This window comes from Aquarana catesbeiana, linkage group LG02, assembly GCF_042186555.1.
Source record: "Aquarana catesbeiana isolate 2022-GZ linkage group LG02, ASM4218655v1, whole genome shotgun sequence".
Lineage (NCBI taxonomy): Eukaryota > Metazoa > Chordata > Amphibia > Anura > Ranidae > Aquarana > Aquarana catesbeiana.
The window spans coordinates 144,025,264-144,051,980 of NC_133325.1; the positions used below are offsets into that span (position 1 = coordinate 144,025,264).

At 45.2% G+C, this 26,717-nt stretch overlaps 1 long non-coding RNA gene across 1 annotated transcript in view; it reads right to left on the reverse strand.

Annotated features, from left to right (window-relative positions):
• Positions 1 to 414: 414 nt before the first annotated feature.
• Positions 415 to 26,717, reverse strand: part of LOC141127287 (uncharacterized) — an 86,517-nt gene continuing 60,214 nt past the window's right edge. Inside the window, exons 2-3 of the long non-coding RNA XR_012241507.1 lie at positions 6,784 to 6,925; positions 415 to 1,453 (exon numbers count right to left, since the gene is read on the reverse strand). This is a non-coding gene — a long non-coding RNA (uncharacterized lncRNA). The remainder of the gene's footprint in view (positions 1,454 to 6,783; positions 6,926 to 26,717) is intronic.

A 26,717-nucleotide genomic window follows, 5' to 3' on the forward strand; every position in this document is an offset into this window, starting at 1 on the left:
TTTTATTATTTATGTGATTCAGTTATTTTTTACATCTGCATACCTAATTCTGAAAGCGGTTACTGTGGTTTAATTGAAATCCAGACTCCAGACAATTTTTTGGGTAGTGCAAAATGCCACAGGGGGGGAACCAATGTGGCATTTTGAAGGGGACACAGCAAAGCCTGTATCCCGCTCCTTTAGTCCAGCTTTCTCTGCCACCTCACTCCCAGTGACAGAATGGGGTACTGCTGTGTGCACGTAAATAACTCCTTCAGCTATTCCATTCAATGCACCTAGGTCCATGGAGTCTCTGTGCCGTGGGTTTGGTCCCAATTGCTTTTGGGGAACCGACCGCTAGGGAGGGAGCCAGCACACAGACTCCCTTGCTACTGGAGGACCCATGCCTAGTAGCACTCACTGCTGTCTGGCTGCTATTACATTCCCATCATGGTTATCTGTAGCGACTACACACTTCTCATCAACGCTTTCCATTCCTTCCTATTCATCCCGTATGTGCTTACAGGCCCCGTTCTTGTAGATACGCCATGTAGTTCTATGCACCCCTTTGAATAATTTCAGACCAGGCATGAAACCGTTTATCAGATTTTACCGGACAACTTGGTAATACAGTCCAACATTGCAATACAGTTCCTTCCTAACTAGATAGACCCCAGGCTGCCCAGTGTATACCTTTCCCTATAGGTGAGAGTCCATTATGTGGTAGAGTCCTGACTCAGGCAGACTTTCCTAAAGTGCACTCCAGATGTTGCTAGTGGTTACATCTTCAGGCTTAGCCTCTCGATTCTTTCCCAGACAGGCCACAGCAGAGAGCCCCCTTAGCAGAGCCTTCCCCCTAATTATTTACAGCATAGGGTGGAGGGTAGAGCCCAGAAATGCCCAAGAAAATGCTAAGCCTAGCTTAATCCCTTCCCACCTGTGCAGCCTGACAAAACTAACTAACCTCACACAACCAACCTGTCGGGTACTCACCGGGGCCGAGATGCTCAGAGCGGCTTCCCTTGCAACTGAGTGCACTATACCCCTGGAGGTGGCACAGAAGGTATTGGGCACGGAGGGGGACGGTTTACCAGCAGGTAGAGGAGGCTTGCGTGAAGGATCTTCTGGCAGAGAGAAGACTAGGACACCGGATCGATGAGGTAACCTGGCTGAGGCTCAAACACCTTGATCTGGAGATGGCAATTGAAGCAAAGTCTAATGAGGAAGCCGAGGGTCAAACACAGTGGTCCAGTGGAGGGGAAGTCCTTTAAGCAAGCCGGGGTCATGCACATTAATCAAGCAGAAGAGAAGTCTCTAGAGCAGGCCGAGGATCAAACACAGGGATCAGGCAGGAAGAGAAGTTCGTAAGGCAGGCCGAGGTCAAGTGCAGGAGAAGTTCAGAGGTGATCAAGACGATCTGGGTCACAGCAGGCAGGCACAGGTAAACAAGACTTGGGAACAGGAACACTGGAAGCTGAAAAGACAAACCAGCAATGAGACAAGAAACAAGACTGCTTTATATAGGCCCGCCAGGAGACTCACGCCGTGCGCCCAGTAGTGCGTGTGCGCCCACGCCGTTGCGCAGCACCACGCACTCGCGTGCGCCGACCCGCAGTATCGTGCACTCGTATGTGCCGCAGCGCTACTCTCCCGCGCAGGCGCACTGGGAAGTGCCGATGCTGACAGGTAAGGTTTCTACTATTTCTCTGACACAACCTGTAAATAACTGGAGTGCCTCCAAAGATAAGGAGAAAAAAGAAAATAGGGGCCATGGGAGAGTTTCTTAAAGTGTAGTAGTTTGACAGAAAATTGGATCAGCACACAAACATCACGAGAGACAAATCAAAGCCGTTTAAGGTGTTTTATGCACCGTCCTGAGGAAGTGGCCAGTGTAGTGCCACTCAACACATTGATAGTGTTTTCTACTATACTATGAGTAATAAATATTGAATTAGTGAAGAATCCACTTCTCAAATTCTGCATCACATTAGGGAGCCTCTGCTTACACCACTTTCCCATCTTTTGAGGCTCATAGACCTCTTACTGTAAACACACCAGAATCCTGAGACTGCACAGCATAGGATTGTCTGGATAACCCCAACAAGCATCACCTTACTCTGCACAGGGGCAGTCATATTCCCTGCAGGCTTTTTACTCCAGGTTGTCTGATCCCCATTAGGGGGCTCAGCAAACTCACAGATGTGAGTACACCATTGCATTTTATTTTCTCTTCCTATTCTTCATCCAATTATCTGTCAAAACTACTACACCAGCACATACTAACATACAGCATGAGAGACAGATCACAGCTGTTTAAAGTGTTTTTTGCACCATCCTGAGGAAGTGGCCAGTATACTGCCACGAAACGCACTGACAGTGTTTTATACTATTCTATGAGTAATAAATATCAAATTATTTAAGAATACACTTCTCAGCTTCTCCTTCACAATCGAGCGCATCTGCTTACACCACTTTCCCATCTTTTGGGGCTCAGAGACCTCTTACTACAATCAATCTGTAAGCACCTGCTGACACACACAGTGCAGTGGTCAGAAGTATGTAACAGTGTCCCAAAATTGTAGGTCTGCAAATGCAGAAATCAGTTTGATAATGGATGACAGTGGTCGTAAAAATAAACCATAGCAACAAACATTTGAAAAGAATTAGGAGAGACATCTTGAAGCGATTGAGAAATCAATGTGTTGTACTACATGTGCCACCTACTGCCCACCTTAAAAGGATACCTTCAATACACCAACCAGTTTCAGTGCAAGCAATAACCCCCAGTACAATAACCCCAGCCACTGGTATCATTGGTGTTTGTGGGGTAGTAAAGTACAGTAACTTACCAGTAGCAGAGAGGGAACCAGAGATCTGTCTAAAACATTCAGTCACATGCTGAAAAGACCACTTTCCCTTCTTGCCAGAAGCAACCGCTCTTCTCTAGAGAGGGCATAACAATTTGTTGGGGATTTGTTGGGGATGGACAGCGCTGAGCCCCAGTAGTCTGCCAGTACTATAGATGTAGATATGTGTTGAGAGCCTCAAGGAGCCCTAGACACAGATTTACTGCTACAGGGCAGCCATTCTGTGCAGAATCACGTAAATCTACATGATTCTGTACTTCCAGGTAGGGGCATGAGTCGCTTCTGCTGTGATGAGCCATAGCAGAAGCCGAACAGCAGATGCCGGTCAATGGATGTCCAGCGGCACCCACTGATAGTCAAGGATAGAGGCTTGACAGAGCTCTGCATATGTAAATGTAGCAAGGTCCCAGGCCTCCTTTGATCTAATGAGAACCTCCAGGGCCAGGGACAGCTGACATCCTTCTGTATATAGTGGGTTGTGAGGCATGGTGGGTGTATAGTTGTTAAAGTTATTGGGTGCCAGACACTTCTTGGATGCAAAAGAAAGTTTATTTCTCTTAACAAACCTTTTTTTGGGGGGGAGAGAGGGTTAGGGCCAGGACACCTTTAGGTAGTTGCAAGATTAATTGGCAGACTCCGAGACTTTAATAGGAGAACAGCCATGCAGGGAAAGGCATCCAGCAAGACACCACATCTGCATGTGCAGGAATGCTGTCTCCTATGGCAACATTCTTTCAATCACTTCTTGTAGTTCTTCAGTACACTGAGCTCCCGATCTCTCAATAGACCCATTGATTCACTGCCACTGAATCACTTGAGCTCCTCCAATCTTCAGGGTGGTATCTTCCTCAAGCGTCACCCCTGCTTCTCTGCTGGGTCCCTAGCTTGGCACTCTAGATACCTCTTAAGCTTCACCCCCTCTGGCCTGCTCGGTCCCTGGTTTGACACACAAGGCTGCTCTGCAAGCGTCGCCTCCACTGGCTGGGTCCCTGGCTTGATACCCACTGAAGTTTCCCGATTCTTCACCGTACCCAGTTGGTGAGAATACTGCTCCGGTACTTGCTTCAGTTACTCACTGTGGTCCCTGGTAATAAGGCGGATAGTCACTCACTGGCGAAAGCTTCCCCTCTAACTCTGACCACAATAGGTTCTGACCGACAGAACCGTCACTTTTGGTTGGACTGCAAGCCGCAATCCCAACCCTATGCTGCTCTCTTGCTTCTGGATAGGCCCTCAGACAGCCTAGCAGCCAGATGTGCCCGGGATAGACCCAAACTCCGGCCTAGCAAACCGGGCAATACAACACACGTCCACCCAGAGATCCGTCCAGGTGGCACAGAACACAGATCACCTGACCTCACCCGAATATATAGGCTCTCCAGCAGGCCAAGGGATTCAAGAAAACCCATGCCCATTGGCTAAGATACCCAATATACCCATAAACTGACCTTGCGTTGCCCTTCTCGTATCTAGTACCACCAAGTACCTGGCCACCTAGAGGTAGAAAAGAAAAGTGCAACAAGGCCAAACTTACGGAGAAATCAATAGATCTCTAGCAATCAACCAGGATAACTACTTCTGGCAAGTAAAAATTTGTGAGGAGCAACCCTGCCTAAACTCCAGGGTGCTACATAAACAATGCAGAGCTCTGTCCTGACAGCGGGATGTGATGGATTTTCTTTCCCTGCAAAGCAGGGCATAAAAAACATCACATCACTTAGTGAAAGCACCGCACAATGTACACAAAAACACTGGTTAGGCACACATTTAACCGTTTGCTCGCCCTAGATGTTTAACCCCATCCCAGCCAGTGTCATTAGTACAGTGACATTGCATATTTTTAGCACTGATCTGACTAGTGTCATTAGTGTCAAAAGTGTCAGTTAGTGCCCGATTATCCGCCACAATATCACAGTCTCACTATAAGTTGCTGATCGCAGCCATTACTAGTATAAAAAAATAAAATAAATAAAAATTTCAGTATATATACTATAGTTTGTAGAAGCTTTAACTTTTGCGCAAACCAATTAATATGCACTTATTAGGATTTTTTTTCTCCCAAAAATATGTAGCAGAAATATTGACCTAACCCAATTGATCATAATACCACAAAAAAAAAGCTCTATTTGCAGGGAAAAAAAAGACATAAATTTCATTTATGTACAGCGTTGCATTACCGTGCAATTATCAGTAATGCCGTGCCGTATCTCAAAAAATGTCCTAGTCATGAATGGGGGTAAATCTTCCAGAGGTCAAGTGGTTAATGAAGAACTTAATTACAAAAGTTGCTAACCACTTTGCAACCAGCAAAAAAATTTAAAAATTGCTGTAGCTGCTGACTTTTAATATAGGGACACTTACCTGTCCAGGGAGCCCGCGATGCCAGCACCCGAAGCCAACCCGTCCATCGGCTCCGGGTGCAGCCACCGGCATCCTTACTAAGGGAAACAGGATGTGAAGCCTTGCAGCTTCACAGCCTGTTTCCTACTGCGCATGCACGAGTCGCGTGGAGCTTTCTGAATTGTCCCGTCGTCTTCTGGGACACACACAGGTCATAGAAGGCGATGGGGGAGGTAGGAGGGCATGAAAAAAAACGCAGAAGTGACATACCTCACGCCATGGGACAGAAGTTCCAAACAAAATATATGAAAAAGGTTTGAAAAAATAAAAATATCCAAAAATGAGGGGGGTGGGGGTGGGGTGTGCTTATATTTTCAATGGAGTTGATAAGGAGTATGTAATGTATAACATAGCATATAAAGTGCAGGGGTCAGGACTATATGATGCACAATGTAGTGTATAAAGAGCAGCAGTCAGGGCTATGTAATGAGCAAACACAGCATATAAAGTGCAGCCATCAGGACTATGTAATGTACAATAAAACATTTAAAGTGCTGAGGTTAGGACTGTATAACATACAATATAGTGTAAAGAATGCAGTAATCGGTACTCTGTAATGTATAGAGTGTAGCAATCAGGACTATAGAACATAGAACTTAGCATTTGGAGTGAGAGATCAGGACTATCCTATGTACAACATAGGGTACATTGCAAAGATCAGGACAGTACAAAAAAACATATGTGGTGCCATGATCAGGACTACGTAACATACAACATAATGTCAGGACTGTGTGTTCAGTGTGTCCCTTCACAGTGTAACATGCACCGTAGGGATAAGGTTTAGAACGGGTTAAGTGTCAGCACTATGTAGTGAATTGAGTGCAGGTGTCAGGACTATGTCCAACTTTAGTTGTTCAGTGTGCTCCCTTTACACCTGTGGTGAGTGCTCGGCGTGCCCCTTTACATTAGTGATCAGCATGCCCACATACACTTGGGAACAGTCCTTATTTTGTTTCCTTACATTGATGGTCAGTGCTCAGTGTGAACCCTGGCATTGGTGGTCAGTGTACCTTCTTATTTTGGTATTCAGTGCTCAGTGCACCCTCATGCATTGGTGATCAGTTTTCAGTGTCCCCCCTCCCTTCCCATACATTGGTGGTTAGTGTGCCCCTATATATTGGGGGTCAGTGCTCAATGTACCCCCTTATATTGGCAGTCAGTGTTTGGTGTGCTTCCTTACAATGACAGCCAGTGCTTAGTGTGCTTCTTCACACTGGGGGTCAGTGCTCAGTGTACCCCCATACATTGGTGGTCAGTGGGCCCCTTTATATATATGTGGTCAGTGCACACTGAGCCCCCTCACACTGGTGGTCAGTGTGCCACCTTGCATTTGGGTTCAGTGCTCAAAGTGTCCCCTTACATTAGTGGTCAGTGCTTAGTATGCGCCTTTACAATGGTGATCAGGGCCCAGTGTACCCCCCCCCCCCCCCCCCCATAAATTGGCAGTCAGTGCTCAGTATGCCCCCTTACATTGGAGGTCAGTGCTCAGTGTGTCCCTTTACAATAGCTGATCTCCTTCTTACAATCTGCAGCATACTTATAATTTTGCCCGTAGCAGTGGCAGCAGGTGGGTGAGCAGGAAGGCTGATGGTGGCATGGCTGGTGGAAGTACTGGCATACGGTACAAGGTCCGCTGAAGAGGCCAGATCTGTCCGCAATCATTATGAGAGGCAGGGGACCTGGGGAAGAGGGACAGAAGCAGAGAGTTATTCAATAAAATGACAGACAGTTGCAGCTGCTTATGGTGGTGCTAGGAGAATTGTTGGGGTGGGTATAGCCACTTATTGAAATTAACATGCAATATCACTCCTGGAATTATGGCAGTAAGGTCTGACCCGTTTTTTGAGGCATACTTTCCAGTCAAACAACTTTTTGCATCTAAACATGCTCATTTGCTTTTTATAACACTTATGTAATAACACAAAAATCAGCTCAGAAGACTGGTCTGCTAATTATCTCAGATTTTTATTCTGGCATTTATCTTGTGCAGCCAGGTTCTCTGCTTGTGAAATTTCTTTTGATAGCCGGTATCCTTCATTTGGCATTGGTCCTGATTCCGCAACAAAGTAGATCAAGTGTTCTTTAATTTTAAAAACCACCTTACCAATAATTTTTAGCAATTTGTGTTGCACGACAGGGCTACTAATTAGGGTGGAAATCAGTGGTAACCACCTCACAAAGGAAAGCATTGTTCATTATCGTTTGGTTACTTAAAGCGGGACTTCACTCAAAAAGTAAAATCCCACTGGTTCACTCACTGGTTCACTTGTACCTGTAAGTACAAGTAAAAAGGCTGTATTTACCTGTTAAGACTACATTTAGACTACATTCACTCGAAGAATGACAGGTAATAGGGGTGGGGTCATCCAGTGATGTCACCAGGTGACCTCATCCCCATGTTTACCTGTCATTCAGTGAGTGAAAAGACACGGGAGCGGTCACATTCACCAGCGGTGGGAATTTTTTTTGGTGCTGATCGGCGCCAGTATTCATCATAACTGGCGTTGGATCTACCGTGAGGGACATTTATTTTTGGAGGTTTTTTTTAATAAAGGACTTCTCAAAACCAGTCTGTGTGTTTTTTATTTTACGTTTGACACTTTTTTGTTGAAAGAGCAGGGGTACCTTGTACCCCATATTCATTAACATGGGGGGGGGTCAGGTTCTGGGGGTCCCTTTGTGAGGGTTTCCAGTTACCAATAAGCCACAAAGGCAGTTGGACAGGGATTTACACATGCTCTGGTACGAGCAGTACCGCCAATGAATATAACCCATTTCAATTTAATGCACGTGGTTGCAGTGCCATGGTGCGGCATTTACAGGGTTAAATTAGGAAAGCGACATAGCTCCTCTTGATCGTCTGTCAAATGCCTCTAAAAATCAATTTACCGCGGATCGCTTTTCATAGAGGATCCAAGGCCTGTCATACATCTAAATGTAGTCTTAACAGGTAAATACAGCCTTTTTACTTGTACTTACAGGTACAGTGAGGGAAAAAAGTATTTGATCCGCTGCTGATTTTGTATGTTTGCGCACTGACAAAGAAATGATCAGTCTATAATTTTAATGGTAGGTTTATTTTAACAGTAAGAGAAAAACTCATTTCAAAAAAGTTATAAATTGATTTGAATTTTAACGAGTGAAATAAGTATTTGACCCCTTCGCAAAACATGACTTCGTTCTTGGTGGCAAAATCTTTGTTTTTATTTACAGAGGTCAGACATTTCTTGTAGTTGGCCACCAGGTTTGCACTTATCTCAAAAGGGATTTTGTCCCACTCCTCTTCGCAGATCCTCTCCAATTCATTAAGGTTTCAAGGCTGACGTTTGGTAACTCAAACTTTCAGCTTCCGCCACATATTTTCTATGAAATTAAGGTCTGGAGACTGGCTAGGCCACTCCGGGACCTTAATGTGCTTCTTCTAGAGCCACTCCTTTGTTGCCTTGGCCGTGTGTTTTGGGTCATTTTCATGCTGGAATACCCATCCACGACCCATTTTCAATGCCCTGGCTGAGAGAAGGAGGTTTTCACCCAAGATTTGACAGTACATGGCCTCGTCCATCGTCCCTTTGATGCTGTGAAGTTGTCCTGTCCCCTAAGCAGAAAAACACTCAAAGCATAATGTTTCCACCTCCATGTTTGACAGTAGGGATGGTGTTCTTCAGATCATAGGCAGCATTCTTCCTCCTCCAAACACAGTGAGTTGAGTTGATGCCAAAGAGCTTGATTTTGGTAACATCTGACCACAATACTTTCACCCAGTTCTCCTCTGAATCATTCAGATGTTCATTAGCAAACTTCAGATGGTCTTGTACATGTGCTTTCTTGAGCAGGGGGACCCTGCGGGCGCTGCAGGATTTCAGACCTTCACGGCGTAGTGTTACCAATTGTTTTCCTGGTGACTATGGTCCCAGCTGCTTCGAAATCATTGACAAGATTCTCCCGTGTAGTTCTGGGCTGATTCCATAACCGTTCTCATGATCATTGAAACTCCACAAGGTGAGATTTTGCATGGTGCTCCAGACCAAGGGGGATTGACAGTTATTTTGTGTGTCTTCCATTTGTGAATAATCACACCAACTGTTGTCACCCCCTCACCAAGTTGCTTGGTGATGGTCTTGTAGCCCATTCCAGCCTTGTGTAGGTCTACAATCGTTTCCCTGACATCCTTGGACAGCTCTTTGATCTTGACCATGGTGGAGAGATTAGAATCTGATTGATTGATTGCTTCTGTGGACAGGTGTCTTTTATACATGTAACAAACTGAGATTGAGGTTGCCACGTGGTCGCTCCGTCAAATGACGGAGTGATCACTTGTAAACAAACCAGCGGCATGTCCGGTTACTCTCTCCCCTCCCCGTACCTATTGGTACAGTGCGAGGGGAGAGGGGAGAGATCAGTGGCAGCAGCGCTGTGGGCTGGATGTGTAGTGCCCACAGCTCTGATATGTGCCCATTCCAACCATCCATACAAAGCCATCCATGCTCAGCATACCCATCCATACTCAGCATACTCATCCATCCATCCATGCTCACCCATCCATATTCAGCATACCCATCCATCCATCCATGCTCAGCCATCCATGCTCAGCATACCCCATCCATACTCAGCATGCTCATCCATCCTTATCCATACTCAGCATACTCATCCATCCATCCATGCTCACCCATCCATACTCATCCATCCATCCATGCTCACCCATCCATACTCATCCATGCTCAGCCATCTATACTGAGCATACTCATCCATACTCAGCATACCCAACCATCCATACTCAGCATACCCATCCATCCATCCATGCTCAGCTATCCATCCATCCTCAGCAATACTCATCCATCCATCTATGCTCAGCCATCCCATCCACCCCATCCATAATTAGCCATACCTATCCGTACCCAGCCATACTCAGCCATATCCAGCCGTACCCAGCCATACCCAGCCATACTCAGTCGTACCCAGCCATCCCATCTATAACCAGCCATACTCGGCTGTACCCATCCGTACTCAGCCCTACCCGGCCATACTCATTCATGCTCAGTCATCCCCATCCACGGCTCATCCATCCCCATTCATGCTCATCCATGCCGCATCAGTTATCATCCATGCCACTACAGTTCCTCACAAAAGTGTAATAGGTAGTCAAATTAGATTTGAAACTTATGTCCCTAGAACACCTGACGGTGCTCCCTGCATTTTGGACCTCTCTATATGGCCACGTGGAAAAGTCTCACACATGTGGTATCGCCGTACTCAGGAGGAGTAGGAGAATCTATTTTGGGGTGTAATTTTTGGTATGTACATGCTATGTGTTAGAAACATTGTGTAAATGGACAACGTTGTGTAAAAAAAAAAAAGCGTTTTCATTTTCTTTACGCATTTTCCAAAAACTTGTAGAAAAAAATGACATGTTCAAAAGACTCATTATGCTTCATAAATTATTCATTGGGTTGTTTTCTTTCTAAAATAAGGTCATTTTTGGGGCGTTTCCATTGTCCTGGTTCTCCAGGGCCTTCAAAAGCGTAAGAGGTAGTCAAGAAATGATATGTGTAATTTATGCTCCAAGAACGCCTGATGGCGCTCCATGCATGTTGGGCCTCTGTATGTGGCCACAGTGTGTAAAAGTCTCAAACATGTGGTATTGCCATACTCAGGAGGAATAGTAGAATGTGTTTTGGGGTGTAATTTATGCTATGCATATGCTGTGTGTGAGAAATAGCCTGCTAATATAACAATTTTGTGAAAAAACAATTTAAAAAAAATCTTGATTACAAAGAATTGTGGGGAAAAAACTACAACTTCATAAAATTCACCATGCCTCTTACTAAATACCTTGGAATGTCTACTTTCCAAAAAGGGGTCATTTAGGGGGTATTTGTACTTTCCTGGCTTGTTAGGGTCTCAAGAAATGAGAAAGGCCGTCAGTACTTCAGGTGTGATCAATTTTCAGAGATTCACGCAAAAAAGACATTTACCTCCAGCAAGGCTTATTTAAAACACCTAGACAATTTCAAGACCAAGACCAAATCCTTTTGGGTGAGGAGCACCCCACTGCCTCATCAAGTGCCTCCCATTAGTGTCCACCTGTGTCATGGGTGGAGACCTCAAGTTCTCCCAAATAGAGGAGTGTATTGCTCCCATGGTTCAGAGAAGCAGGATCTCCCAGTCTATGGATAGTGTAGGACCCACTAATCATGGGGTACTTTGTCGCAGTAAGTGGCCTTAAGCAACATATAGCAATATGGTGTGACCAAATCCCCATATTTTTTGATAATGTTTTTTGAAAATATCTAGGTGTTTTAAATAAGCCTTGCTGGAGGTAAATGTCTTTTTTGCATGTGTGCGCTGTAATATTTTGTTCTGTTGTATGGTCTTATAGCTGCGCCATCTTTAATGCATCTTTTAGGGTGTGCCCCCCAAATATCTTGTTTGTCAATTTTCAGAGATTGGCACCATAGCTTGTGGACTCTATAACTTTTAAAAGGACCAAATAATATACACCGATTTGGGTCATTTTTATCAAAGATATGTAGCGGTATAAATTTTGGCCAAAATATATGAAGAAAAATTACTAATTTGCAAAATTTTATAACAGAAACGAAGAAAAATGCATTTTTTTTTTTACAGAATTTGTGGTCTTTTTTCTTTTATAGTGCAAAAAATAAAAACCCAGCAGTGATTAAATACCACCAAAAGAAAACTCTATTTGTGGGAAAAAAAGGACAAAAATTTCATATAGGTACAGTGTTGCATGACTGAGTAATTGTCATTCAAAATGTGAGCGCATCGAAAGCTGAAAATTGGTCTGGTTAGGAAGGGGGTTTAAGTGCCCAGTGGGTAAGTGGTTAAGAGAGTGCTCCTAATCTCAGCTTGTTACCTGTATAGAAGACATCTGGAAGCCAGAAATCGTGCTGATTAATAAGGGATCAAATACTTATTGCACTCAATAAAATGCAAATCAATTCAGAACTTTTTTAAAATGCGTTTTTCTGTATATTTTTGTTGTTATTCTGTCTCTCGCTGTTAAAATAAACCTACCTTTAAAATTATAGATTGATCATTTCTTTCTCAGTGGGCAAATGTACAAAATCAGCAGGAGATCAAATACTTTTTCCCTCACTGTAAGCTTGTGTAGCACCCTGGTCTTGAACAGGGATGCTGTCAAATCTAGTTTGCTAGGTGGTAACTATGCTGGACAATTGTTAGGGGATCTTCTGATTATTTACCTAACTCTGAGTTTGATGCACCTCTCCCCTATACCACTGGGTGGCATTGTCACCTATGGCATTGGAATGATAAGATGCATATGAACTTTGAGTGTGGATAGGTTGCTCTAGCCAATTGGCAAGGTTTTTTTTTTGGCCCCATAGCCTGCTGGGAGAGCCTATTAATTTGGGAGGAGTTGGGTGATCGGGGTTCGGTGCCACCTGGGCGGCTGTCTGGGTGGACAAGCGTTGAAAGCTCCCGGCTGCTAGGCCAGAAGCCTGAGGTCTATCCGGGACTGGGTGCTAGGCAGTCTGAGGCCTACCCAGGATAAGAAAGAGCAGCGTAGGTTTGGGGCTTTATGTTGGAAGCCTAACCAAGTTGCATGGGTTCTACCGGCCGGAGAACCCCTTTTTGTCGGAGGTGAAGGGACAGAATTGCTAACGGAGGACAACCATTCCTGTCCCCAGAGGCAAAGCTTGAACCAAGGTGAGACGTAAAGGGGAAAAAGAGTACCAGGGCAGCCTTATTCACTAACCGGGGACAGTGAAGAAGTTGGGAAGTCTCAGTGAAAGTCAAGCCAGGGACCCAGTGGGATAGCGGGGGTGACGCTTGCAAGAGAGTTCAGTGGTTGGGCTGAAGAGTAAAGAACCCAGCAGGTCAGTGTGGGTGGCCCTCGGAAACTACAGCGGGAGGCTGTTAGATTGAGGCCAGGTCCTACACAACTGGGATACCATGTTTTGTATGTGTACAGATCTGTGTTGAAGTCAACCAACAAGCTCAGTTGCTAAAGGAAACAGTTTGTTCAGGCGCAGTTCAGCTTTAAGGTGTCTGGAGCTGTACAATCAATATACTGTTCTATTTTTGTGAGTCTCAGAGTCTGCTAAGTGCTTTTACACCTGCTCAAATTGTGTCCTGGCCCTAACCCTCTCTCCAGTTCTTTAGGAGAAAATAAATCTCTTTTGTTCTGCATCATCAAAGTGTCTGGCACCCAACTTAATCTACACTACTCTGCACCCACAATGCCTAGTGACCCACACTGTGAGAATGGATGTCAGCTCTCCCTGATCCTGAAGTTCACCATTAGCTCTTCAGAGGTTGGGGCCATGGCTACACTTATAATGAAGCTTACCTATAAGTACAGTGAATATTTCCTAATGTGTGCCATTTAGGAGATTATCACATCAGCTCCTGCTGATTACATCACTATGCATGCACAATGCATTCTCCATTCAGGGCACCCTGAATGTGCGGTAATGCAAAGAGTGCTGTGCCATGATCATGACTCCTATGCGCATGCTAGGAAATTATATCATTGCTGCCCAGCCATTCAAACAGCCAGAGCAGGGCCGTCTTTACCGCTGGGGAAAAGGGGCAGCTGCCCAGGGCCCAGTCTTTGTTGAGTGGCCCAAAGCAGCTGCCCCCTGAGCCCCATGTCATGGGGGGTCCCGGACCGGTGACAGCGAGAGCAGGGAGAATCAAGAGCACGGGAGGGAGAAGAGCTTCCTGACCACCAGAGATGTGAGGAGTGGCAGACACAACAACCATTCTGATGCGGCAGCGGCACCCAAAGGCTGGATTCCCCCAACCTCTTCTCCACTCCCAGCTCCGACAGTTGCCCCGAAGACCGGCGGGAGGCGCAGGCAGCGAGGGACTGCTACTAGGGACAGTCTGCAGTCTATGGCATAAAAAAGCTCCCCCATCCTCACCCAGAAGGAGAAGGGTCATGCCCGCTGCTGGCCAGTGTGATCGTCCTATGGAAAGTACCGGGCATCACACACACCTACCCACAGACAGAGACAGGGGGTGCACAGAAGGGACTGCAGAGAGGGCTACAGGTCACTCTCTCTCATCCTCCCTTCTATTACCCCCCTCTCTCTCTCTCTCCCCCCCCATTTTCTCTCTTTCACCCCCCTCTCTCTCTCATCCTCCCTCTCTCACCCCCTCTCTCTCTCACCCCCCCTCTCTCTCTCCGTCTCTCTCACCCCCCCCTCACTCCCTCCTCTCTCTCTCATCCCCCTCTCTCTCTCTCACCCCCCTCTCTCTCTCATCCCCTCTCTCTCACCCCCCTCTCTCTCTCTCTCCCCCTCTCTCTCACCCCTCTCTCTCTCTCACTCTTTCTTTCTCCCCTCTCTCACAACCTCTTAGACCCCCTCTCTCTCTCACTCCCTCACTCACACCCCCTCTCTTTCATCCCCCTCTTTCTCTCCTTCTCTAACCCCCTCTCTCTTACCCCCTTTATCACTAACCCTCTTCCTCTTTCACCCACCCTCTCTTTCACCCACCCACCCTCTCTCTCTCCCTCTCTCACCCCCCTCTCTCTCACTCCCTCCCACTCCTTCCTTCTCTCTCTCTCTCACCCCCTCTCTCATCCCCCTCTCTCTCTTTCTCCCTCTCTCACACGCCCCCTCTTTCTCTCACTCCCCCCTCTTTTCCCCTTTCTTTCTCCCCTCTCTCACATCCCAAATCCCCGTCACCTCCTTCTTTGATCCCCTCTCTCTCTCTTATTCACCCATCCTCCCACCCCTCCCCCAACCCTCTCTTACCCTCCTCAGCCCCCATCTCTCTCTCACCCCTTGCTCACCCCTCTCTTTCAAATCCCGCTCTTTTTCTCTCTCTCTGACCCCCTCTCTTGCTCACCCCCTCGCTCTCTCATCCCCTCTCTCACACCTCTCTATCTCTAACCCTTACTCTCTTTCACCCACCCCCCTCTCTCTTTCTTTCACCCACCTACCCTCTCTCCCTCTCTCTCTCTCCCTCTCTCTCTCACTCCCCTCTCTCACCCCACCTCTCTCTCACACCAACTCTCTCTTTCACCCCCCACTTGTATGCAGGCAGGGGGAACTGAGGGTACACTGACTGACAGGTGACATAAAGGGAGTGTCACTGATCCCATCTCCACCCAGCACTGCCACTGATCCCATCCCCCTCTTCCCCCAAGCACTGCCACTGATCCCACCCCCCCAAGAAATGCTACTGACCCCACCCCCCCAAGCACTGCCACTCATCCCATCCCCACCAGCACTGTCTTCACTTATACCACCCTCCCCCTCCCAGCACTGCCACTGATCCCATCAAGCCCTCAGCACTGCCAATGATTACACCCTTCCATTCCCCCTCCACCACTGCCAATGATACCATTACACACACCCCCCCCCCCGTCACCACCACCACTGATCACCCCCCCAGCCCCAGCAACCAATGGGTGAATGGTAATGATGTGCAGTAACCCCTAGCAACCAATCAGCAAGTGGAAATGATGTGCTGTAGCCTCTAGCAACTAATCAGTGAGTGGTAATGTTATGATGCAACCTCTGGCAACCAATCACAAATGCTGCTTGATCTGTTGCAGTAAACTGATTTTGAGTTTAGCTGCTATTTAATGTGTGTCTCAGAGCAGGTGGAGAGCAAAAATACAGGGGGGGAGGGCCCAAAGAAAATATTTGCTCAGGGTCCAATCAGTATTAACCCCCTTCCCGCCAAGCGTAAGCAGATGTGCTTACTCGGCTTTCGGGGGTTATACCGGGATGATGCCCGCAGCTGCAGGCATCATCCTGGTATCCTTGTTTAGAGCCGGCGATCAGCTATCTGAATATAACAACCGATGTGGCTAAAAGCCGCTCGGCTGTTATACCGGAGGAGCGGGAGGTGACATCCCCCTCTCCCGCCGCCTCCCGCCACTCTTACCGGGCCTCCCGTTCGATCGGGAGGCCCGTTGACCAATCGGCTGCCTCTGGCGGCTGGGGGCGGGCTGGAACGAAGCCGTGGGCAGCTTCGTTCCAGCCTTCTAATTGTAAACGCAGAAGCGACGTCATGACGTCACTTCCCGTTTACTCAGCTGCCAGTGGCGCCGGTTTTAAAAAAATACACAGTATTCAGAATCGCCTTTTTCTGTGATTTGAATACTTTGAAGTGCAAAGGAGGGATCGGGGGTCTTTTAAAGAATTAAAAAAGACCGAAAATTATAGTTTTAAATTAAATTAAAGTATTTGTTTCTATCAGTAAATTTTACAAATAAGTAATTTACTGATGTGCGCTGATGAGGCGGCACTAATGGGCACTGATAGGCTGCACTGATTGGCACTGATGAGACAGCACTGATAGGTGGCACTTAAAAGCGGCACTGATAGGCGGCACTGATGGGTGGCACTGATGAGCAGCACTGATGAGCAGGTACTGATGGGCACTGAAAGGCAGCACTGACTGGCATCACTGGTAGGCACAGATTGGTGCCACTGATGGGTACTGCTGGGGCTGCACTGATGATCAGTGCCCTGATTACCTGTACAGTCTCCCCTGCGAGGAAATGCCACTGATCGGCTCTCCTTGCCTCATACTCTGTCAGTGTGAGGCGAGGAGAGACGATAAATGGCACTTCCTTGTTTACATGTGATCGGCTGTGATCGAACACAGAGGATCACATGGATAAAGAGCTGCATCATCGGCAACGCCTCCGAGGGCGCACAAGAGTTGTGACCCTGGGGCGACGTCATATGGTGTTGCTCCAGAATGAGAGGAGGCGGAAGGTAGTTAAAGGAGAAGTAATAAGGGAAGGTTCCCCCAAGGGGCTTTAAAGCAGGAATACAGGCGGATTCAAAAGGAATTGTATAAAAGTACTTTATTTGGGAAATTATAAAGGTCAATGGCATGTTGCTGTTAAAATATAGAGTCTGGTTAGGGGATAACAAAAACATTCCACATTACAGAAATGCAAACAAAAAAATTACAGCATCACATATCATTTGTCTGTTGTGATGATGTCCCAACGCGTTTTGACCCATTTGGTCGTCTTCAGGGGGTTGGTTTGCTATAAAGAGATATATTTAGTATCTCAAAAATCAAAGAGGATATTCCAACATGTATTCAATTTCATATATACACGTAATAGTTACCACTGGAAGGTGAAAAGAGAGATCTCCTGACCAGAATTTTTAAAACCGTTGGATGACCACTGAGGGTCCATAACCATCCGTGTCCCAAAGGTGAAAAAGGCTCGATCTGATAAGGCTTGCAAGCAGTCACACTTGGGACTCCCTCAGAGGGTAAGGGAGGCCAACAGCTGCAGCAGATTCCCAATGATATCATTATATCAAGATGGGATTTTAAAATGGTCCTAACATATTACAAGATATCGAATAGATTCCAAATGTTTGTTATCAATGTGTGTCTTTTTTATGAAGATCTTATTAAGTGTCCGTCATTGATACCGATCAGGTTCCAAATGTTTATTTATTATTAGTATATTCATATATTATTGTAATTATTTGTTTATGTTATTTATTGTTAATATGTATATACTGTATGTTGTTGTAATGATGGTATAGTATTGTGTGGAAGGGAAAACTGATAAAATAAATATTTGTATAGTGGTTGTTGTATGAGGGTGTGATGATAGGAAAGTGTAGGTGGATAAAAAAGTGAAATTAAATGAATAAAGTATGGAAGTGTAGGGCGTGAATTGTGCTATGCAAGGTGAAAGGGTGCTGGGGCATACGGAATTAATTAGAAAGAGTGTGTGAAATACAAATGAATGTAAAATGAAAGTAAATTAAAAAGCGTGTAAGATAAAGTCGACTGGGAATCTGATGCTAGTTGGAAAGTGTATGTAGAAAATAATAAGGACTGTCAGAAAAAAAAGTCAAAATGTACTGTAATCATGATGATATTTTATGACAAGCAGTGCAAACTCGCAAACCATATATAGATTGTAACGTCATGTACCTTAGTATAAATGTGAGTACTGTAAACCATAAATTGCATATAATTGGATACCTGGCTGCAACTATGCAAGAGGCCAGAGGTTCTATAAACAAAGGCAAAAACGCAGTGTTGAATCTAAAGTGTGTTCTAATGATGGTAAACTAAATCGGCAATCTCAGCGATCCACCAAAGTTGTAAGAATACTTACATGGAATCATTTGTGTAGAGTGACCATCAGTTCTGAAATGTATGGGACCCTGTCTTGATCCTCATGCAACCTGGTATTAATTATAGAGCTTCCTGAAATTAGGGAAAAGCAAATAATAAGCTGCAAGTGCCGTCCCCTCCCCACCTCCAAGGTGTGGCATCCTGGCCCCTACGGAAGTGGAGAAGGTAAAGGAGAAGTTTGGAGTTTTCAAAAAAATAAACATTCATACTCACATTCACACTGTCCCTTGTAGGCCCTAATACCGAGAAATGATCAATCGCATGACCACTGATCGCTCAGTTCTTAGTCTGCTTAGAGTAGAGAGCGGTGACTGTCAGTAAGTGCACTCCGCTCTGCCCCCCCAGCACTCACTGGGTGTGCTGGGTAGGAGAGGGGGCAGGAGCTGCGGCTGGCTAAGAGGCGGAGCCAGCTGTCAATCAGACATCTGGGTGAATCCCAACAATATTGTCGGGATCCTTCCAGATCCTGAAGTGGCTCTGCTATGTCAGCTGAGATCAGGCAATAGCCCAATCTCAGCTGACTCTGGGTCACAGGAGCACAAAAGGAACTGCCCTCCTGTGACCCACAAGAGGAGCATGGCCAAAAAAATGTAGTGCAACCCATGCAGGAGCCGCTTGTATTTATGTGCCCGGGTCTCCTCACTTGTTTATGCGCAGCCAGTCACAGGGTATTTTCTCCAATGACCAGTCTCGGGGATTTTCTTTTTGGTTTTAATTGGAGAACTTGGATAGGAGAAGGGATTTAGTAGGGTACTCCCAATCGAACTATTCACATGCAACGACTACTTCTTGGTAGAACTGTGTAGCAGTCTTGGTAGAACTGTGTAGCAGTCCATACAGAAAAGAGCAAAGTCCCTTTTTAGAATAAGGAATTTAGTAAACCCTGCTTCTTCAAGACACTAGCCGGTGTCCCCTTGCTTTCTCCCAGCGTGCTGACTTCTAGCACCCAGAGGGGGATTTAGCAACACCAGCCTCTGGGATCCCTTTATGGGGTTTGTGCTCACAAGGCTCCTGAAGCACCAGCAGCAGCCTTTCTCGGTGATACCAGACAGGATCCATGTACATCCTCCCTCAGTCAGCCCTTAGGAGAAAACTAGGTTTCAGCTTCAATGTTCAGGCTCTCAAGTCACCCACGTGAGGCCACGTGGCAACCTGTGCTGAGGAGGGGCAGCAGGCCCCCTCCCCACCTGGACCTCTCTCTGTCTGGAGGAGCCCATGTGGGGAGGGGGCAGCAGGCCCCCTCCCCACCTGGACCTCTCTCTCTCTGGAGGTACCCCTAGACACCCAGCATGCCTAGGGGTACCTCCCCTTGTAATTTGCCAGGGCTGTATAAATATTCATGCTCCCATCTGCATGGTTTCTGTCTACTGTTCAGCACTTTCCATAGTGGCTTGGAAACTTCAAGACAGCATGAGCAGCATCAGAGCACACTGAGCAGAGTCTACTAAACAATCACGGCTCTCTGTTAAAGTGGTTGTTAAGCCACTCTAACCTGTATACACCATCAGAACTGCCTCCTATTGCAGTGCCCCCTCTGTGTGTGAATTATAAAAATAAATGCTGCAAATACCTCATTTCACTGCCGAGATTGCGATCACATGACTGGCCAGCTTTCTCCTTTACTCCTTTAGAGATGCAGTGGGCGGGGCTGAGATTCCTCTGCTGATGTCAGTCTAAAGGGGAGGAGGAGAGGAGGAGAGGAGGAGAGAGCTGGCTGGTCATGTGATTGCAATCTCGGCTCTTAAATCAGGTATTTACAGCATTTCTATTTATAAATCATTCACAGAGGGGGACAGACACTGCAATGGGAGGCAGTGCTGATGGTGTATACAGGTTAGTGTTATGAGAGCAGCAGGAGGGAGGAGGGGCGGCTCACACACGGACAGAGAGGGGAGGGGGGAGGAGGACACAGGAGCAGAGAGGAGAGCAGATAGCAGGCTGCTGATGACAGAGGCACGTGAACTGACCACCGTGTCTGGTAATACACTCACTCTAGCATCTGCCTAGGGGGCGCTACAAATAGATTTGGTCGTAATTCTCTTTTAAGTCTGTTGCAGTTAGTGAATACAGAGCCTTTAGAGCCAAAGTAATGCCTGTAATGACAACAGGTTATAATAAAAAGAGAAATGAAAACTATCAATAAAATTTTATTTTCATTTTTGGTGGGATGTTATCAGCAAAATTCAAAGATGGAGGATAGGTAAAGAGAAATCCTGGTGAATTTCAGGAGAGGCGGCAGCTCCAATCCAGGCTATGGGTTAAAAATGTATTTTTTCTATGCAAGCAGTGTAAGTATCTGCATTTTCAGTCTGTTTAGTGCGGCAGTAGGTTCAACAGTATGAGAGGAAAAACAGTACAAGGAGCCAATCAGTTCATGAACAGAGAAAAAGTGTTGTCATAGGAGTGATAAAGAAACAAGTTCAGGATTGTGCTGTTTCTTCTTCCACTGTCCATTTACAGGGGTGGGCACAGAATTATCTGGGCTCTGAGGAGGTGGATTGAATGACGTTGGCCATTAGGGTAAGGATATCTAGCGGCATAAAAAAGTACTGCAGGGAAAATATCTGAATTGCAGCTGAATATTGCAGAAAGAGTTGGTTTTGTTATGATATATTTTAATGGACTGTTTTTATCTTGTTATTTTTGTTCTGCTTTAACCACTTCCGGACCGCCGCACGCCGATGTACGTCCTCACTTTGAGGATGGATATTATTGTTATGGCAGCAGCTAGCTGCCATAACCCCGGTATCGCCGTGTTCGGCCGGCGGTCCGGTACAAGATAAAAGTGGTCTCTGTGGCTGATTCGCCGCAAGATCACTTTTATCGGCGGCGGGAGAGGGGCTCCCTCCTCCCGCCGAGATCCGGCCCCCTCTGCTGCTTACTGGAGCCGTCGGCAGTGGCGGAGGCAATCGGATCCTTCCCGTGGCTGTGCATGGAGACGAGTGAGGGGAAGATGGCCCCCACCCATCTCCATGACACTGCATGGCGGAAGCGATGTCAAAACATCACGTACGCATATAGCTCTTAAAGGCCCTTTTTTTTTTTTTTTTAAATTGCATTTTAGTGTAAATATGAGATCAGAGGTCTTTTTGAACCCAGATCTCATATTTAAGAGGTCCTGTCATGCTTTTTTTCTATTACAAGGGATGTTTACATTCCTTGTAATAGGAATAAAAGTGACACTTTTTTTTTTTTTGACCAGTTTTTTTGACGTCAGTAGCTCCCGCATATGAAAAACATAACTAAACATATAATCATATGTGAGGTATCGCTGCAATCAGTAGAGAGAGAGCAATAATTCTAGCTCTAGACCTCCTCTGTAACACAAAACATGCAACCTGTAGAATTTTTTAAATGTCACCTATGGAGATTTTTAAGGGTAAAAGTTTGTTGCCATTCCACGAGCGAGCGCAATTTTGCAACATGACATGTTGGGTATCAATTTACTCGGCATAACATTATCTTTCACAATATAAAAAAAAATTGGGCTAACTTTACTGTTGTCTTATTTTTTAATTAAAAAAGTGTATTTTTTCTAAAAAAAGTGCTCTTGTAAGACCGCTGCGCAAATACGGTGTGACAATACGGTATTGCAACGACCACCATTTTAGTCTCTAGGGTGTTAGAAAAAAAATATATAATGTTTGGGGGTTCTAAGTAATTTTCTAGCAAAAAAAATGTTTTTAACTTGTAAACAACACATCTAAAAAAGAGGCCTGGTCCTTAAGTGGTTAATGACTGTTATGCTAAAACCAATGTAGAAATCAATAAAAAAAAAACGCCATTGCTTAAAAAAATCATCCTGACTTCCAAAGTCTGGATCCACCAGCTGCCTTGATTGATGGCAGTCTCAGTGTATCAGTGTGGAGCTGAGATGCTGAGACGGCAGCTCCCCGCCCCTCCACAGCTCAGCGCTTCAATGAGCGTGGAGGAGCAGAGTGACAGTGGAGTGGCTGACTGACAGAGGACAACTATTAGTCATGCACGCCACAAATCTGGCCTTTATGGAAGAGTGGCAATAAGAAAGCCATTGTTGAAAGAAAGCCATAAGAAGTCCCGTTTGCAGTTTGCGAAAAGTCATGTGGAGAACACAGCAAACATGTGGAAGAAGGTGCTCTGGTCAAATGAGACAAAAAATTGAATTTTTTGGCAAAACACTATGTGTGGCGGAAAAGTGACACTGCACATCACCCTGAACACTCCATACCCACCATAAAACATGGTGGTGGTAGCATCATGTTGTGGAATGCTTTTCTTCAGCAGGTGACAGGGAAGCTGGTCAGAGTTGATGGGAAGATGGATGGAGCCAAATACAGGGCAATCTTAGAAGAAAACTTGTTAGAGTCTGCAAAAGACTTGAGACTGGGGTGGAGATTCACCTTCCAGCAGGCCAACTACCCTAAACATACAGCCAGAGCTACAATGGAATGGTTTAGATGAAAGCATATTCACGTGTAAGAATGGCCCAGTCAAAGTCCAGACCTCAATCCAATTTAGAATCTGTGGCAAGACTTGAAAATTTCTGTTCACAGATGCTCTCCATGCAAACTGACAGAGCTTGAGCTATTTTGCAAAGAATGGACAAAAATGTCACTCTAGATGTGCAAAGCTGGTAGAGACATCCCCAAAAAGACTTACAGCTGTAATTGCAGCAAAAGGTGGTTCTACAAAGTATTGACTTGGGGGGCAAAATACAAATGCACCCCACACTTTTCAGATATTTATTTGTAAAAAATTTGGAAAACCATTTTTCTTCAACTTCACACTTATGTGCCACTTTGTGTTGGCCTATCATATAAAATCAAAAATACATTTACATTTTTGGTTGTAACATGAAAAAATGTGGAAAATTTCAAGGGGCATGAATGCTTTTTCAAGCCACTGTACTGCAGTAGTAAAGTATTAATGACAGTACTGAGGCTGCATTTGACCTGAGCCCCAGGTTGGGTCCTTTGCATTGTGCTTTTCTGAATTTAATATGTCCTATTTTGAGATTAACCACTTGCTGACCAGCCACCGTCATTATACGGCGCCAGGTCGGTTCGTTCCCACTAATCGCCGTACCTGTACGTCGGCTCCTTTAAGAGCCATAGCAGGCGTGTGCCGCTGCACAGCGGGGGACCCGATGCACATGGCCGGTGGCCGCAATGTCCGCCAGTCACCCGCGATTGCGAGCACGAGAGCCAGAATGGGGATCTGCGTATGTAAACACACAAATCCCTGTTCTGACAGGAGAGACAGATCTCCTTGATCGCCCCCTAGTGTTAACCCCTTCCCTGCCAGTGACATTTACACAGTAATCAGTGCATTTTTATAGCACCGATCACTGTATAAATGTCAAGGGTCCCAAAAAAAGTGTCAAAAGTGTCCGATCTGCGTGACGTAATGTCGAATGGGGATGGGGATCTGCGTATGTAAACACACAAATCCCCGTTCTGACAGGAGAGGAGAGACAGATCTCCTGTTCTTAGTAATTAGGAACAGTGATCTGTCTCCTCCTCCAGTCAGTCCCATCCTCCCATAGTTAGAAACACACAAGGGAACACAGTTAACCCCTTGATCGCCCCCCTGTTGTTAACCCCTTCCCTGCCAGTGACATTTACACAGTAATCAGTGCATTTTTATAGCACCGATCACTGTATAAATGTCAAGGGTCCCAAAAAAAGTGTCAAAAGTGTCCGATCTGCGCAACGTAATGTCGAATACATATTGCCTAAACTGATGAAGAAATTCGTTTTTTTAACATTTTTTTTGGATATGTATTATAGCAAAAAGTACAAAATATTGTTTTTTTTTTTCAAAATTGACGCTTTTTCTGTTTATAGCGCAAAAAATAAAAACCGCAGAGGTGATCAAATTCCACCAAAAGAAAGCTTTATTTGTGGGAAAAAAAGGATGTCAATTTTGTTTGGGTACAGCGTCGCATGACCACGCCATTGTCAGTTAAAGCGACACAGTGCCGTATACAATAAATGGCCCGGTCATTAAGAGGGCAAATCCTTTCCGGTCCTTAAGTGGTTAAAATGCAGTCACCTGTGTTCAAGCGCATGTGTTTGAGTGGTGCTGTACTCAAATAGAAATCAGCGTTTGACAGCAGCCCTCATATACACAAGACCTAAAGCTGGCCATAGATGGAAAAAAATAATGGATTTCCCTATCAACACAAATGAGATGATGGGAAAATCCTCCTTGATGTGCTATCAGCGCTGCAGTGATTGGCTACAGTGCTTTTCGAACAAGAATTTTTCAGCATTCCCATTTGAAAGAAGTCAGTCCTTAGATCAACTTCTCTCTAGCAGGAACTGCCATAGATTGATCGAAATTTGGCCGGTCCCTGCTGAATCAGCCAAATTTTAATCCCTCTATGGCCAGCTTGACTGTAAATTTCATCAGGTGTCTATTAATTAGAGCAGAAGAAGTAATTGTTTAAGATGGTAATAAAATAACAATTTATGAGAAATTAAGACTTTCAGTTAAATACCCATTTCATGCAGAATGTGAATTTAGTCTTTTAGAAAATAAAATAATACATATTGATAAAATACAGAGTTGAGATAAAGTAACCCCTTCATCTCAGTGAATTAACAAAGGCAACATGCATAAAGAACAGGTAGCCATAAACAGTGCATTTAATGCCAGGGCTATGCTTCAACAAGGAGTGGGCTCTTTAGGGTTTCCCTAACAAGCATAAAGGTATTGATCATTATCACTCACAATCCTTGCCCATCTTGTTGAAAAATTTCTTCTTGACAAAAGGTAATTCTTCTTTGAAATCATGTGGGCCTCTTCCTCTCATCAGGCAAAATGTGAAATATGCACCAGTACACATTACATTTTTTGAGGACAAGCAGATGTCTTTCTGCCTGCCATTCTTGGATATTTTTATGTGTTTGGCCTTTTGACATTTGTTAAAAATCTGTAGCTTATAAAATACTCAGAAAAGGGAATTTTATTGCACTTACTATAAAATCCTGTTCTCGAAGAGTTCCCTAAGGGACACAGGCAGTAGACTTCTGGGGTATAAGTTCTGCCCCTGAAAAAAGTGCATGTCCTTACCCTTGAGGGTTATCCCTCTGTGCACGGGAGGAGCTCAGGTGTGACTAGCAGAGGTAGAAGCAAGAAAACAAATCATTCACAGACAACAGGCAGAGTTAGAAGCAAAAAACGAATTATTCACAAACAAAAGGCAATGACAATGGCCATGAAACCAGAACAGATGGGTGGGATCTGTGTCCCGCAATGAACTCTGCAAGAAAAAGAATTTACTTTAAGTACAAAAATAACCCTCTTTTCTCTGAACATTCACTAGAGGATTTAGTAGACCTCTGGGGGCATTCAAAATCAGTCCCGCAAAAAGAAAAGGAAAAACAAAACGCCATTAAGAACTCCAAACTGAAATCTGGCCTAGCTGGATCTCAAGGGTGCAAATCCATATGAAAACTGTCAGGCTCCAAAGATTTCAGTGCTGGTAGATTTAATAATTTGGACAACATGAACCGAGAGTCTTAACCTGGAAACCTCCTTCTCTGATGTGTTTTACCCACAAGGCTGGGCTTAATTGTTAAGGACTCCACAAGTAAGAGGTTGCAGGTACCTGTGGATCACACGGATACCTGAAACAAGTTGAGACCAACACCGGCATCCACCAAAACTCTTTTGTCTATAAAACAGAACTTGCCAAAATGTACGGAAAGGGCATTGGGTGGCAGGTTTGCTTACCTAGATAACAGATTCCTGGTGACAAAGTGCAATATACACTCTGCCTGGAAAGGGTGAAATATGACCCTTAAGCCGGCCATAGATGGTTCAAATCTTGGTTGGTTCAGGAGGGACCAGCCGAGATTTAAACTATCTTTGGATAGGCTGCTCGTATCCAAGTCAATTCATCGATCGACTTGGGTACAACCAGCATTTCAAATTTTTACATGCGATTACTGCACACTAGCTCCATGGGAGGCATTCCTTATCAACACTGATTGTGTTGATAAGGGAATTAAGCCATTATCTTTTCTGCAACCACGGGTTTCAGGAAAACAAATTGCATCAACTATGGCTTGCTTTAGACCAGGGATAGGCAACTTCGGCCCTCCAGCTATGGTGAAACTACAAATCCCACCATGCCTTTGCCTCTAGGAGTCATGCTTGTGATTGTTAGTGTCTTGCAATATCTCATTGGACTTGTAGTGTCACCACAACTGGTTGCCTACCCCTGCTTTAGACTAATAGGCCTGAGAGATGGTCTAGTAGATCTAATGATCGTAAACCTGGACACAGGGGAACCTTGTAAGACGCAAAGGTGTTACTAGTATGCTTAAAGACCCAAGACAGCCTTGGACACACTGA